The following is a 13,628-nucleotide window of genomic DNA, read 5'->3' as shown; positions in this document are numbered from 1 at the left end:
TGGTTGTTTTTTTTTTATAAATGTCTTGGACAAGTTTCTGACTTTGGAATAATTATCTGTCTCCTTTCACAGACTTTGAACCTTAAGTACAAACTTATATTATCATTATGTTATCATTTTGTGCATTCCCATAAGTATTGCGGGTGAACACGAAAGGAAGCGAATTCTCGTAGAACTGTCTGATAGTATTCTACTTCCTCCCATTTCATGACCGTACGGTTACGGGAGAAGTAGGCGTGACCAAGTCTTTATCTGGAGTTTGCCAGGGTCTACAAAGGTGCTAATTGCTATACAAAATAAAGTACACGAAAAGTACAAACAATATATTGAAAATCTGCCAACTGAATCCATCGTTTAGAAATAAGAATGAAGATGAAACCCAATTTTAAGCCATCTCTCTTGAAATGTATGAAGTTATGGATGAAGAAATTTCAAAGCGACAGTTTACAGTTTTGTTTTATATTCCTGACACTAACTAGCAGATATGAGAGCCCGGTTGTATCATGAAGCTGCGTTTCTTACATAGCGAAAATTAAAGAGTTGAAGAGATCTCTCTGTTTCTGGAATGCATGTAAAAGAAATGTATCCTAAAAGATAAAGAAACATTTTATCAAAAACATGTGAAAAAAATCTTGCGTCCATGAGGGATTCGAACCCGGTCGTTAAAAAAATAAAACAGCTTTACATTTAAAATTTGACGACCTTACCCACTGAACCACGCATCCTATAGAAAATAACATACGGGTGAAATTGAAGTTAATATCGGTGATTTTTTTTTTAATTTACTAAAAATGTCTCTGTAAAACAAAATTTCAAAGCGACAGTTTTTTAATGGAAAAGAATATGTTCGTGCTAAATTTCTTTTGTTTAACTTTTTCTGAAATTCAGGCACACCCCTGTATTTTAACTTTAAAAATCATACAAATAATATAACGTTTATTGCTTGAGTTAAACTCAAATTATTTTGTTTAATTCTTGTCAATACACGTCTTTCAACCTTGATTTAAAAAATGTTTGAATCAAGATATGAAAGGTGAAAATAACGAACAGTGATCAATCTCACAACTCCTAAAAGGAATACAAAATATAGAGTTGGGCAAACACGGACCCCTGGATATACCACAGGTGGGATCAGGTGCCTAGGAGGAGTAAGCATCCCCTGTCGACTGGTCACACTCGCCGTGATCCCTATATCTTGATCAGGTAAACGGAGTAGTCCGTAGTCAAATCAGTGTACCAAGAACGGCCTAACAATCTGTATGAAACACGTCAGACAGCATTTGACCCAATGATAGGTTGGATTGGCAAACTAGATCATTATTGCGACCATAGAATTTGCGAAATTCGGACTTCATTTCATGGATAAAATTTTGATCTCGCTGTGTTCAATGTTGCCTACATGCCCGTTGATATTTACCTTCCAACTGTTTTCCAACATGATTTTCTTGAGCATCAAATATTTATTTTTAGCTTTTATTGTACTAACAACTGTAGATGATGTCCATTGAATAACACGTGCTAGATTGTTATGAAATATAACAAACCTAGTTACATGTACTTTCTCGAAAGTAATTTGTCAGTTTGGCATTTTGACGTCACCCTGTACTCATTATCGTAGAATTAGATTCAGATTTTGATCTTCCTCTTGAAGGTACCCACGTAATAATAATGAAGATATTTTGTTTCCACACTAACATGGTTTTATCTATAATGACGATATTTAATACATTATGCAACGTAAACTATTTAATTTTATACCCGATAAAAAGAATATGTCGAAATTTTAAGTTCATCCATAAATCTCGGCCCGAGAATGCCGCTAGAGGCGGTGAAATTTCCAGTTTACGTAATGGCACCGGTTCTGACGTTTTCCTGGCACGGTAAATATCAAAATCATAAAAACACCAGGGAAATGCAAGATATTTCGGAGTTCTACCTGCCTGAAGCATTTCTTTGGAAATAATCACATTATCATAGGGCTCATGGCGGGTGTGACCGGTCGACAGGGGATGGTTCCTCCTCCTAGGCACCTGATCCACCTCTGGTATATCCAGGGATCAGTATTTGCACAATTTTCTATTCCTTATAGCTTGAAAATGCGGATTTACATTTAATTGCTGTGACAAAATTCAAAATTAAGGATTATCTCCCTCATGCATAGCTCTGATCCTTAGACGAATTTGACTCCAGTCTTTGGCACTCTGTTTTTATGCCCCCGAGATCGAAGATCGGGGAGAATATTGTTCTTGTCCTCTCTGTCATTCTGTCTGAAACTTTAACCCTGCTAATAACTTTTGAACAGTAAGTGATAGAGCTTTGATATTTCACATGAGTATTCCTTGTAACAAGACCTTTCCGTGAGTACCAACATTTTTGACCTTGGAGTTTGACCTACTTTTTGAAAACTTTAACCTTGCCAATAACTTTTGAACAGTAAGTGATAGGGCTTTGATATTTCACATGAGTATTCCTTGTGACAAGACCTTTCCGTTGGTACTAAACCTTTTGACCTTGACATTTGACCTACGTTTAATTTTTTTTTTACATTGGTCATAATTTCTAAATGGTAAATATTAGAGCTTTCATATTGTACATGAGCATTTCTTGTGACAAGATCTTTCTACTGGTACCAAGATATTTGTCCTTGTGATCTTGGCCATCTTCGGAATTGGCCATTATCGGGGGCATTTGTGTTTCACAAACACATCTTGTTCTTTTTAGTTCTTACAAGTTTATTGTTCCTTCGGATTTCCAATATTTCAGCTTAAGCATCACTGAAGAGACATTGTTTGTCGAAATGCGCATAAGGTGCATCAAAATTGGTACCGTACAAGTTTTACATAGGAATTATGGTATTGATCACGGTACATGTACGTTATTTTCACATTTTCATATCTACCGATCCAGCTGTTTTATTTACAAAATCTTCTCTTTTGCACGGTGACCTTTTGAACCATCAGCATTTTGTCCATATATGCTGAGACCCTGTCTAAATCCATTATGAATTATGTGAACATTGTAAGGTATCATCGGAATCAAACCTTTAAATTTCGTCTCCTTCAGTTTTTCATCCACAAATTTCCATATTGTTTTGTTGACATTAAGGCCATCTGATGACAGGTTTAAAGCTTTGTCAGCTGGGAAACCGAGGTCACCTTCCAAAACAAGCTTCATAATTTCTTATGCAACATCTTTACCTTTAGCATGTCCAAAATCTTCCGAAAAATGCCTTCAGAAATCTTCCTATAACTCTTTGTTCAGATTCCGACCAATATCTGACTAGAATATCTGTTTCTTTACTTAAACAGTTGTAGTTTCGTCATACATTTTAGTTACCGTTTCCTCACTCTTACACACATGCAAGTCATCAACCACCAGTTTTAACATACATGTTAGAGGGATGATTCCTTCCGACATGATGTATGAAGCTTTGGTTCTGGAAAGAGTAAATTCCTCCGATGCTGGGCGTGGAAACATCTTTTTGAACAATGGGAAACTTTAAGCATCTAAATAATCTCTGTAACTTGATCAGCATCAGCTGTATTTTCAACTGTTTCGAGCTCATAGGTGTTGATGTTATTGATTTTGATGTTATTGATTTGGGAAAGGTTTTACGATTTCAAGTTTACTAAAAGTTCTTTAGATTTTTTTTAGGATCTACATTTGACTTATACCACTTCTGGCATATGTAGTGGCACAGTAAGTTTGAAGTTTCTCCTTCACAGCTGTTGATATCTTCGTGAGGAGCAAAGATAGGGGATTGGTAGAGCACTTACTGGATCCAACAATGTATCTTTGTTTGTAAATTTTTTTAAAGTAGTTTAGGAATCCAGTATAGGTACAGGTACGATAACTCATATCCATGTGACCCATTGACTGGGATATTAAATGTGTCTAAAACTGAAGCATGGTTTTAAAAGAATTTCATCTTTTGAAAGGGCAGTTGGGGTATAAGTACGATTTCCAAAAGTGGGATTAATAGCAAGTTCGTTTAAAATACAGTTGTAATAATGAGCCTTACAAACAAAGACAATGTTGTTACTAGCTTTGTCAGCTGTAACCAAAACATATTCCTCATATAATAATCCTGCCCATTGGACTATCTTCATTATCAATTGGCAGAGTTTTGACTTCAAATTGAAGGGGCATATAAAATTCCCTCAGTTTTTATACGCCCGTCGAAGACGAGGCGTATTATGAAAGATGAAGATAACAAACAGTTATCAATCTCATAACTCCTATAAGCAATACAAAATAGATTATGTATAGTCTGTTTGTCTGCACCTTGTGGACAGGATACAGACTAAACCGTAAGATAAAGGATTTTACATCTCATTACATCTGATCACCATGATGGGAGGAAGATGCCTATTGTTTTTCAAGATCAAAAGTCAAGGCCGCAGTCAATCTAATTAAAATTAGATGTTTGATCCGCTCACATACTCGCTACACAAACATCTAACAACATCCCGTAGAGGACACGTCAGAGGTCAAATGTGCATCAGTCAATCAAATTTCTTGCTTCATATCGATAGGGTATTATCCCACAATTCCATGTATTGTTTACGTAAGGAAGAGAAAAAATGGCGGCACCCACGATCGTGACTTGTTTATCGCGTGTTTTTATTTGAATTTTAAACTATGGCGACATCGGGGGATCTTTTCATGTATACTTCAACAAAAAAGACATTTAAGTATCTGTTCTTGTTCATTTTTCAAAGCCTCGAGATCAAATACAGTGTATCTTCAAAGCGGTTTTAATCGCTTCCATTTCTTCTTTGGTCGCCATCTTTAATAAGTAACCAAATACAGTATACAATGATGATTCTCATTGGATGCCGATACCACTTTCGCCTTTGTAGCGATTGGTTACTTTTTCATGCAAATTTGACCTCTGACGTGACCCTCTGTGGGATGTTGTTAGATGTTTGTGTAGCGAGTATGTGAGCGGATCTAACATCTTATTTTAATTAGATTGGGCCACAGTGTATCTTCGTAGGAAAACTTTGTAGACAGGATACAAAGCGAACCATGATAAGAGGAAGATATCTATTGTTTTTCAAGGTCAGAAGTCAAAGGTAAAGGTCGTAGTATTACTTAGTAGGTAAACCTTGTAGGCAGAATACAATCCGAACCGTTAGTCCAGGATATTGCAACTTGGTACATTTGATGATCATGACGAGAGGAAGAAGACGTTTTGTTTTTCAAGGTTAAAGGTCAAGGTCACAGTATCACTTAGTAGGAGAACATTGCAGGAAGGATACAAACAGAACCGTAAGCTCCAGGATATTGCCACTTGGTACATTTGATCACCGTGATGAGAGGAAGATGCCTATTATTTTTCAAGGTCTAAGTCGCAGTATCACGTGGTAGGAAAACGTTGTAGACTACAAACCGGACTGTTACGGCTAGGACTGTCAAACATTTTACACATAAACTTTATGCCGAGTGGAGGATTCCTTCTTGTCTCTCAAGGTCAAGGTCATAATAGCTGGATACAGACCGAACCGTTAGGGCTAGTACCATCAAAGTTAGTACACATACACCGTATGCCAAGTGAAAATATTACATAGAAAGCACATGACTTGTCTGTTTTTACGATACAAAGAAAGTATGTTACACCCTGATGATTGCTGATACTACTTGAAGCCAAGTTCTACAAATTATGGTGTAAGAAAAACACCCTATATTAGCGTTTCACAAGCGTATTATGTACCGTTGGCGGTACTCTTGTTCTTCATTGGGAACTGTTCATAGTCATCATATTTACAATACCGTACCTCGGTAAATATCTGACAAAGATCTTCTAAACTGTCATGCACTGTGCACGGTCAAGCACCAAGACTTGAAAGATGTGTACATGAAATGATAAAAAGAAATAAAAACATTTTGGGGGGTGAACATGTTAGATGATAGAAAACAGAAACTACATTGTTCTAAGAACCAAGCAAAAACAATAAGTCTCCAAACTTTGTTATGGAGACTGAACTATTCATTCGGAATGCTTCGGATGTTTTCCCTTTGATTGTACTTTTTTCATAATCAGATAAGAAAAAAGATATATACATTTAATCAATGGATAAATAATAGAATATACTAGAATCGGGAAACTGCATTTTCTACAGTTCTGAATATATTCAGTCTAAACAAAGCATAGTGCATTTTTGTAAATTACTGAATGTATATTTTTCATGAAATGATCGCAAATTTCACATCAATTCACGCAGCAATCATACACAAACAAAAAGCAAATTTCATGTGTACATTGTGTACAGTAATACATGTACAGATACATGTACATGTATACATGGAAAAGTAGGGGAAATGCATGTTTCGAATCATATTCTGTAATGCTTGAGCTTTTCAAGATAAATCATGAATATTGATTCGTCATCTCGGGATACTATTTTGGAGATTTCTTTGAATTTTCACAGTTGATAATCCAGACTATCAAATTTCTGATAAAATAAGAAAGTTTCCTTCCACTCTTACGCACGCGTTCTTTTTTCATGTTTGCCTCTCTATCAAAATCAATCCTTTCCCTATGATGTTCTGAATGACGATACAAAGACAAAAGACTGAACGCGTTGTGATGGGTGAACGTAAAACTGAACGGTGATCGCATGGAAAAATGGTAAAGTAGGACGTTTCAAGGACTTCAGAACTTATATAGTGAAAATACCATTTTAAGGAAAAAATATAGGGGGTATTAAATATATAGAGATATTTTTTTAATACAGGGCCGCTTGAAGACCTGTGTATAAGTTTTTTTAATTGAGGCAGGCAACTGACAAATAAATTGATGTTACACGGGTTGGTGTCATTTCGTAAACTCTACGGTTGTAGATCTAATCTACAAATACAGCCTGTCATTAGATCGAATGCTGTCTAATTTTGACTACGGATTACGTCGTTTACCTAATCAAGATATAGGGCTCATGGCGGGTGTAACCGGTCAACAGGGGATGTCTACTCCTCCTAGTGACCTGATCCCACCTCTGTTCTATCCAGGGGTTCGTGTTTGCCCTACTTTACATTTTGTATTCTTTATAGGAATTATGAGATTGATCACTGTTCGTTATCTTCACTTTTTCATTTGTTGCTTGATTGATTGTTGGTCTTATGTCCCCTCAAGAATTTTTCATTCATATTGATACGTTTGTCAAAACATACTGAATAAGTATATCATCAAACATATCAGGGATATGCTTTTCCAAGATCTTAAGTAATGCTCCAATTCCTATATTCCCATGAAAAGAATTTTAAAAGACAATGTAATTACACAGATGCCTTCTTTCCGAAATGAGCCGAGTGCTGACCGCGTGCCTATCTTATTAGCATACCATATGCTATTGTATCAGCTATTCTTGGATTTGTGCATATCTAAATACCCTTTAGTGTTTTATACATGATCTAGCATAATGAATTATTTTTGATTCATCTTTACTGCTATATCTACAATGGATGAACATAGATGCAAAAACGTACATAATATTGTACCGACGCCATTGTTTCTTTCCGACCACATGGGAAGACATCGCGCAATGCATACATTATACAAATAAGGCCAACCGAAGATGTCCAAGAATGAACTTAAAGAATTGACTTATTCTTATAGTTTATGTTGCACAAGTAACCATGTTAGTTTAAAAACCAAAGAAAGAAAAGAAAAACAGTAGTATGTATGTACCTGTAATGGGAACAATATACATTTCTAAGGGTAGCAAATGAAACCTAAACACTATGCAGTTTTATTTCATTGATTTATTATGATAATGCTTACACACTTTTATGTTGATAATATAGGACTAAACATTCTTTTTTAAAGAATTTATCGTTGCGTAAACTCTGCGAAACACTTTCATGTTAAGTTTGTGAGTACAATGTCCGAAGTTTACACATCGATAAATTCTTCAAAAAGAATGTTTGATTCTTATAATTCCAATTCGTTCCCTGTATTATCAGTTTTAAAAATTTGAATAGTTTTTCCGCATTATGTTATTTGTTTTCAGGCGCGTATGTATGCACAGTGTTTTTGGATTTATAGATGTGCAAATTCTCATTGAGCTTTATTATTGTCCAATCAAAACAATTGTAATATACATTGTATAACATTGGAATTAAATTCTGATATGTTTTAACATCGTTGATTGGTATGCTCTCGTCATTACCAAAGTATGTGAACTATGATCATATAAAGCACTTTTGTTCACTTAAAAATATTAGGAATGAACAGTACAAGTTTAATGATTACCCAGCCTCGTTATATGTTAGTTACTTTCACTAGGCTGTCCTGGCCAGCGCTGAAACAATACCACACGTCTTGTTTTTACATCTGTGCATAAATTAAACTATTTCGGGAAAATTCTAGATAGAAAGAGAACGCATCATTTACGTATTTTTTAAAGAAATAAACTCGTTGCGAATCATATTCATTTTAGTCCAAACAAGCAATAGTTATTGTTCCAGAAAGCATCGCTAAAATGTAATATAAATTCAATACAAACACTGGATGTGTTAAGAATAGCCACACTATCGTGAATTCTCATTACATTATAGGGATTCTCTATTCTAAACTGTCGCTCTACAGTCCAACAACATCAACGAACGTGACGAAGTACACCCATCGTTGTTATTAGCGAGAACTAACAAACACAGAGATGTGAATTACGACTTCTTTGCGACAAAAGACTTTTTTGAGTATTAGCTTCTCGTGTTAAGAGGGGGAAAACCCAAAGGATTGGTAAAAAGAACAACACATCCAATACCAAGCAATTGACACTTGCCATTATTACCGCCTATTATTTATTAATACAAGAGTTGAACTTGTTAAGTGCTTCTCTCGACAGTTCATATTCCAAAAGTACAACGCAGTTAAGCTGATACCAATAAGGTAATCACCTACTTCTGCTAATGGAAATATAAAAAATCAGAAATACTGAAAATTGAATTGTGTGTAATTATGGCAATGATATGAAATATGACTTTACTTTGTCAACAGTAACAACATGTAATACAATAATTTGTTTTAAACTAGCAGTTAACGAAGAGTGATCAATATCATAACTCCTATAAAGGTGAAGATAACGAAGAGTGATCAATCTCATAACTCCTAAAAGCAATACAAAATAGAGTTGGGCAAACACGGAGGTGGGATCAGGTGCCTAGGAGGAGTAAGCATCCCCTGTCGACCGGTCACACTCGCCGTGAGCCCTATGGCATAATGAGGTAAACGGAGTTATCCGTAGGCAAAATCAGTGTGCCAAGAACGGCCTAACAATCGGTATAAAACACATCAGACAGCATTTGACCCAATCATTGGTTGAGTTAATCATGTGTGGATATGTGAATACAGGGGTATGCTTAAGGCTTCTGTCTGTGTTTATGTGAACACAGGGTTATGTTTCAGTCTGTCATTATGTGAACACAGGGTTATGTTTCATTCTGTTGTCTGTGTTTATGTGAACACAGGGCTATGTTAGAGTCTGTGTTTATGTGAACAAAGAATTATGTTTCAGTCTGTCATTATGTGAACACAGGGCTATGTTTCAGTCTGTTGTCTGTGTTTATGTGAACACAGGGCTATGTTAGAGTCTGTGTTTTTGTGAACAAAGAATTATGTTTCAGTCTGTCATTATGTGAACACAGGGCTATGTTTCAGTCTGTTGTCTGTGTTTATGTGAACACAGGGCTATGTTAGAGTCTGTGTTTATGTGAACAAAGAATTGTGTTTCAGTCTTTGTTTATGTGAACACAGGGTTATGTTTCAGTCTGCTGTCTATATTTATGTGAACACAGGGCTATGTTTCAGTCTGCTGTCTGTGTTTATGTGAACAAAGAATTATGTTTCAGTTTTTGTTTATGTGAACACAGGGCTATGTTTGGATCTGTTATTATGTGAACACAGGGTTATGTTTCAGTCTGCTGTCTTTGTTTATGTGAACACAGTGCTATGTTTGAGTCTGTGTTTATGTGGTTTATGTGTACCGGTCAAAAAATAGTTAACGGTAATTACTGCGAGACTGATCTCAAATTCAACCCTGTGAAACATCAGGCTAGACTGGTCCCGTATATGATATCCCATCGAGAGATTGCTCATAGGTGGAGGTTATCTGAAAACTTAAAAAAAAAAAAAAAAAAAGTAAAAATCAAAGCGCTGCAGTTATTTGTAGCATTTTAAATTTGTTGAGAACCACTTTATATTCAAATGCATTTCGGAGTGACGGAAATTGAGTTTTCTTGAAATTCATGGAAATATCATTGTAAACAATTGAACGCGGATGTTAGAGAACATCTGATTTAGAGAATGGTATTATTCCTTTAGAGTTTACAAATTTTGGAGTTGGCATATCGTAAAAATCTTGTTAGAGACAACATATTTCTGCTGTTTAGATTTTATCCTAGGTTTTGAAGTCTATTAGAACCCAGTACCAATATTCACGGTTTAATTCAACTGATCTTCGTTTGTTTTAGATAGATTGGTAGTAACGTGTAGTCTCAATATAATTACCCATCCAATACTCCACCGAGTTCAAACAATGCTTTATGTACAAGGATTATAATTGAATTTGGTGTTTGTTTTTTGTGTTCATGTGCGTATTTTAGGGAATATATATAACTTGTTATACACCTTCATATTTCCCTACATAAAACTAGTACGATTTAGAGCCAACATTTCAACTGTTAAAACAACTCTCACACTCGAGGTCTAATGACCGATCAATACTTTTCGAACTGTTGACCGGGCAATAGACTGCTATATTTCTATTGGTTACGTACATGTAAGTCACGTGATTCTCGGTCTACTGCTTTTACGTAATGGCGAGGTTTACTAATGTTAGTAATGATGAGATACAGACTCTATTAAATCAAACGGAAAGCAGGAATACGAAAAATGTTATAAACGTTGCGAAAAATATTTTCGAACAATATATATCAACGAACTGCTTCAACGGAATTACGATGATATACAAGATATATAGACAAAGAACACAAGCCTAAGGTATGATATGCATAACCATGATGAGGACAAAGATGACCTCTATGATGTGTATGGCCATTTCGCATTTATTGTGTGCTGATTGAGTTAATAACGTGAAACAAAAGCTTTTGGGAACTGATTAGTTCATTATAGTATACAGACATACCGCGTGTAAATGGATTGCATATGTAACGGAAGTTTTGCTTTCAGAGTTCCATTCAATAAACTATTTTACTTACAGTACATATAAAACAAATGGAAACACTACTACAATCAGTATACTGAAATATTGAATGACATTCCGCACTAATGTGTAAAAGAAATCTTGTAGTATACACCCCATGGACAACATGTAGCATACACCTCGTACACAACATTAATTTTTCGTCGATATCTTTGCATACGATTGGTTTTATTCACTGACAGTATATGCATAAACTGATGCAAATACAATGTAATTATTGGTCATAAAAAGTGACGAAAAATCAAAGTGTTGCCCTGATATGATCAAATATGGCATGATCGAACGGTGGTTGCCCTATTAATTAAAGAAACTGGAAACTGCGAAGAATTTTAGTATCATTAGTAACAATAATCGATTTGCAAATGCAAGGACTTTATCTCACCAAAAGTATAATCATTCAAAGAAATGCTTGGTACAATGACCACTTATTACCATTACTTTGGAAACTGTAAAGGGAAATGATGAGACTACATGTAAATGTTATTATCAGAGCTGCCAACATTATGAAATGGGAAATAGTAAGGTGGGGGTCAGGGGACCGCCTAGACCATTGGAGATCTTTTATAAATAAACATGTAACCTAAGCAATTTTAGGCATATTTTAATTTAGATATACTAATTGTTAAGCATTTTACAACTGTAGAAGGTCAAATACATCTTTTATTCATATTACTTTTTAAAACTTGGGTACAAAATGTTGTTACATTAGTATATTACAATACAAAATGTTGTTACATTAGTATATTACAATTTTACAATACAAAATGTTGTAACTTTAGTATATTACAATTTTACAATACAAAATGTTGTTACATTAGTATATTACAATTTTACAATACAAAATGTTGTTACTTTAGTATATTACAATTTTACAATACAAAATGTTGTTACATTAGTATATTACAATTTTACAATACAAAATGTTGTTACATTAGTATATTACAATTTTACAATACAAAATGTTGTTACATTAGTATATTACAATTTTACAATACAAAATGTTGTTACATTAGTATATTACAATTTTACAATACAGTTACTCATCAGAGAATTGTTGCTGGTAGCAAGGTTTTCCTAAGAAAGAGATGTTCATTTTATTCACGAGTATAGATTTGAGCGTTGAAGTTTTCATGGATCCTCTTAAGTCCGTGTGATTCTTACGAACCAATGAAGACACTCTCTCGCATCCTGTATTACTGTGGGGTATGCAAAGAATAGATTTCATTACATCTGAAAGGACTTTGTACTTAAATTCTCCAAATTCATAATAATTATAATCAATATCAATATCACCATTGTCTTACTGAAACAAGAATACCCCCTAGACACGGTGGCGAATCACGAATCACGTGACTTTGTCATGGCCTTTTACACGGACAAATGACGACAAAAGTCAACACAAGAGAACATTTAAACGAATAAGTAACTTTTTTATTGCTCGATCCAGTAAATGTTCTACCAAGCCCTTATCTTTGCACCTCATGAAAATATTAACAGCTGTGAAGGAGAAATTTCAAACGTATTGTGCGACTACATATGGCAGAAGTGGTGTTTATCAAATGTGGATTCTACAATATTTTAAAGAACTTTTAGTAAATTTTAAATAGCAAAACTTCTCAAATCAACAACATCAAAACGTATGACTTTTCAACACTTTACACGACCATTCCTCACGATAAACTGAAGAATAGACTTTTTGACATCAAACACAGTTGCTTTTTCAACAAAAGTGGAAAACGGAAATATCCATATCTAGTGATCAGTCATCCAAAATATACCTTGTTAAACACCATTCTGATTCCACGCACAAGTACTATGAAGTTGAAATTAAAAAATATTCTGAAGTTCCTCATTCACAATATTTTTGTAGTCTTTGGTGATCAGGTTTTCCAATAGTATGTTGGAATTCCCATTGGCACGAATCGTGCTTCTTTGTTAGCTGACCTGTTTTTATATTCTTATGAGGCAGAATTTATTCCAAAACTTCCACATGAGAAGAAAAATGATCTTGCTGTAGCCTTCAATTGGACATTTAGATATATCGACGACGTTTTATCTAATTTTCATTCATACATGTATGTCGATTCGATATATCCCTTTGAACTCGAAATAAAAGGCTCCACAGAGTAGTCCACTTCTGCTTCAGACTTAGATATTTTATTGAAATTAAATATTAACGGCAAACTAACAACTCAACTTTATGACAAACGGGATGATTTCATCTTCTCGGTCGCCAACATCCCATATTCATGTAGCAATATTCAATTATCACCTGCATATAGGGTTTATATCTCTTAACTGATTCGATACGAAAGAGCTTGTTCTGCATATGGCCAATTTTAAAATCAAGACAGGCTACTGACAAACAAGTTGATGGTACAGGGTTTCAACAGTCTCGTTTAA

This window comes from Ostrea edulis, chromosome 1 (genome assembly GCF_947568905.1).
Source record: "Ostrea edulis chromosome 1, xbOstEdul1.1, whole genome shotgun sequence".
Classification (NCBI taxonomy): Eukaryota; Metazoa; Mollusca; class Bivalvia; order Ostreida; family Ostreidae; genus Ostrea; species Ostrea edulis.
This window is presented reverse-complemented; position numbering follows the sequence as displayed.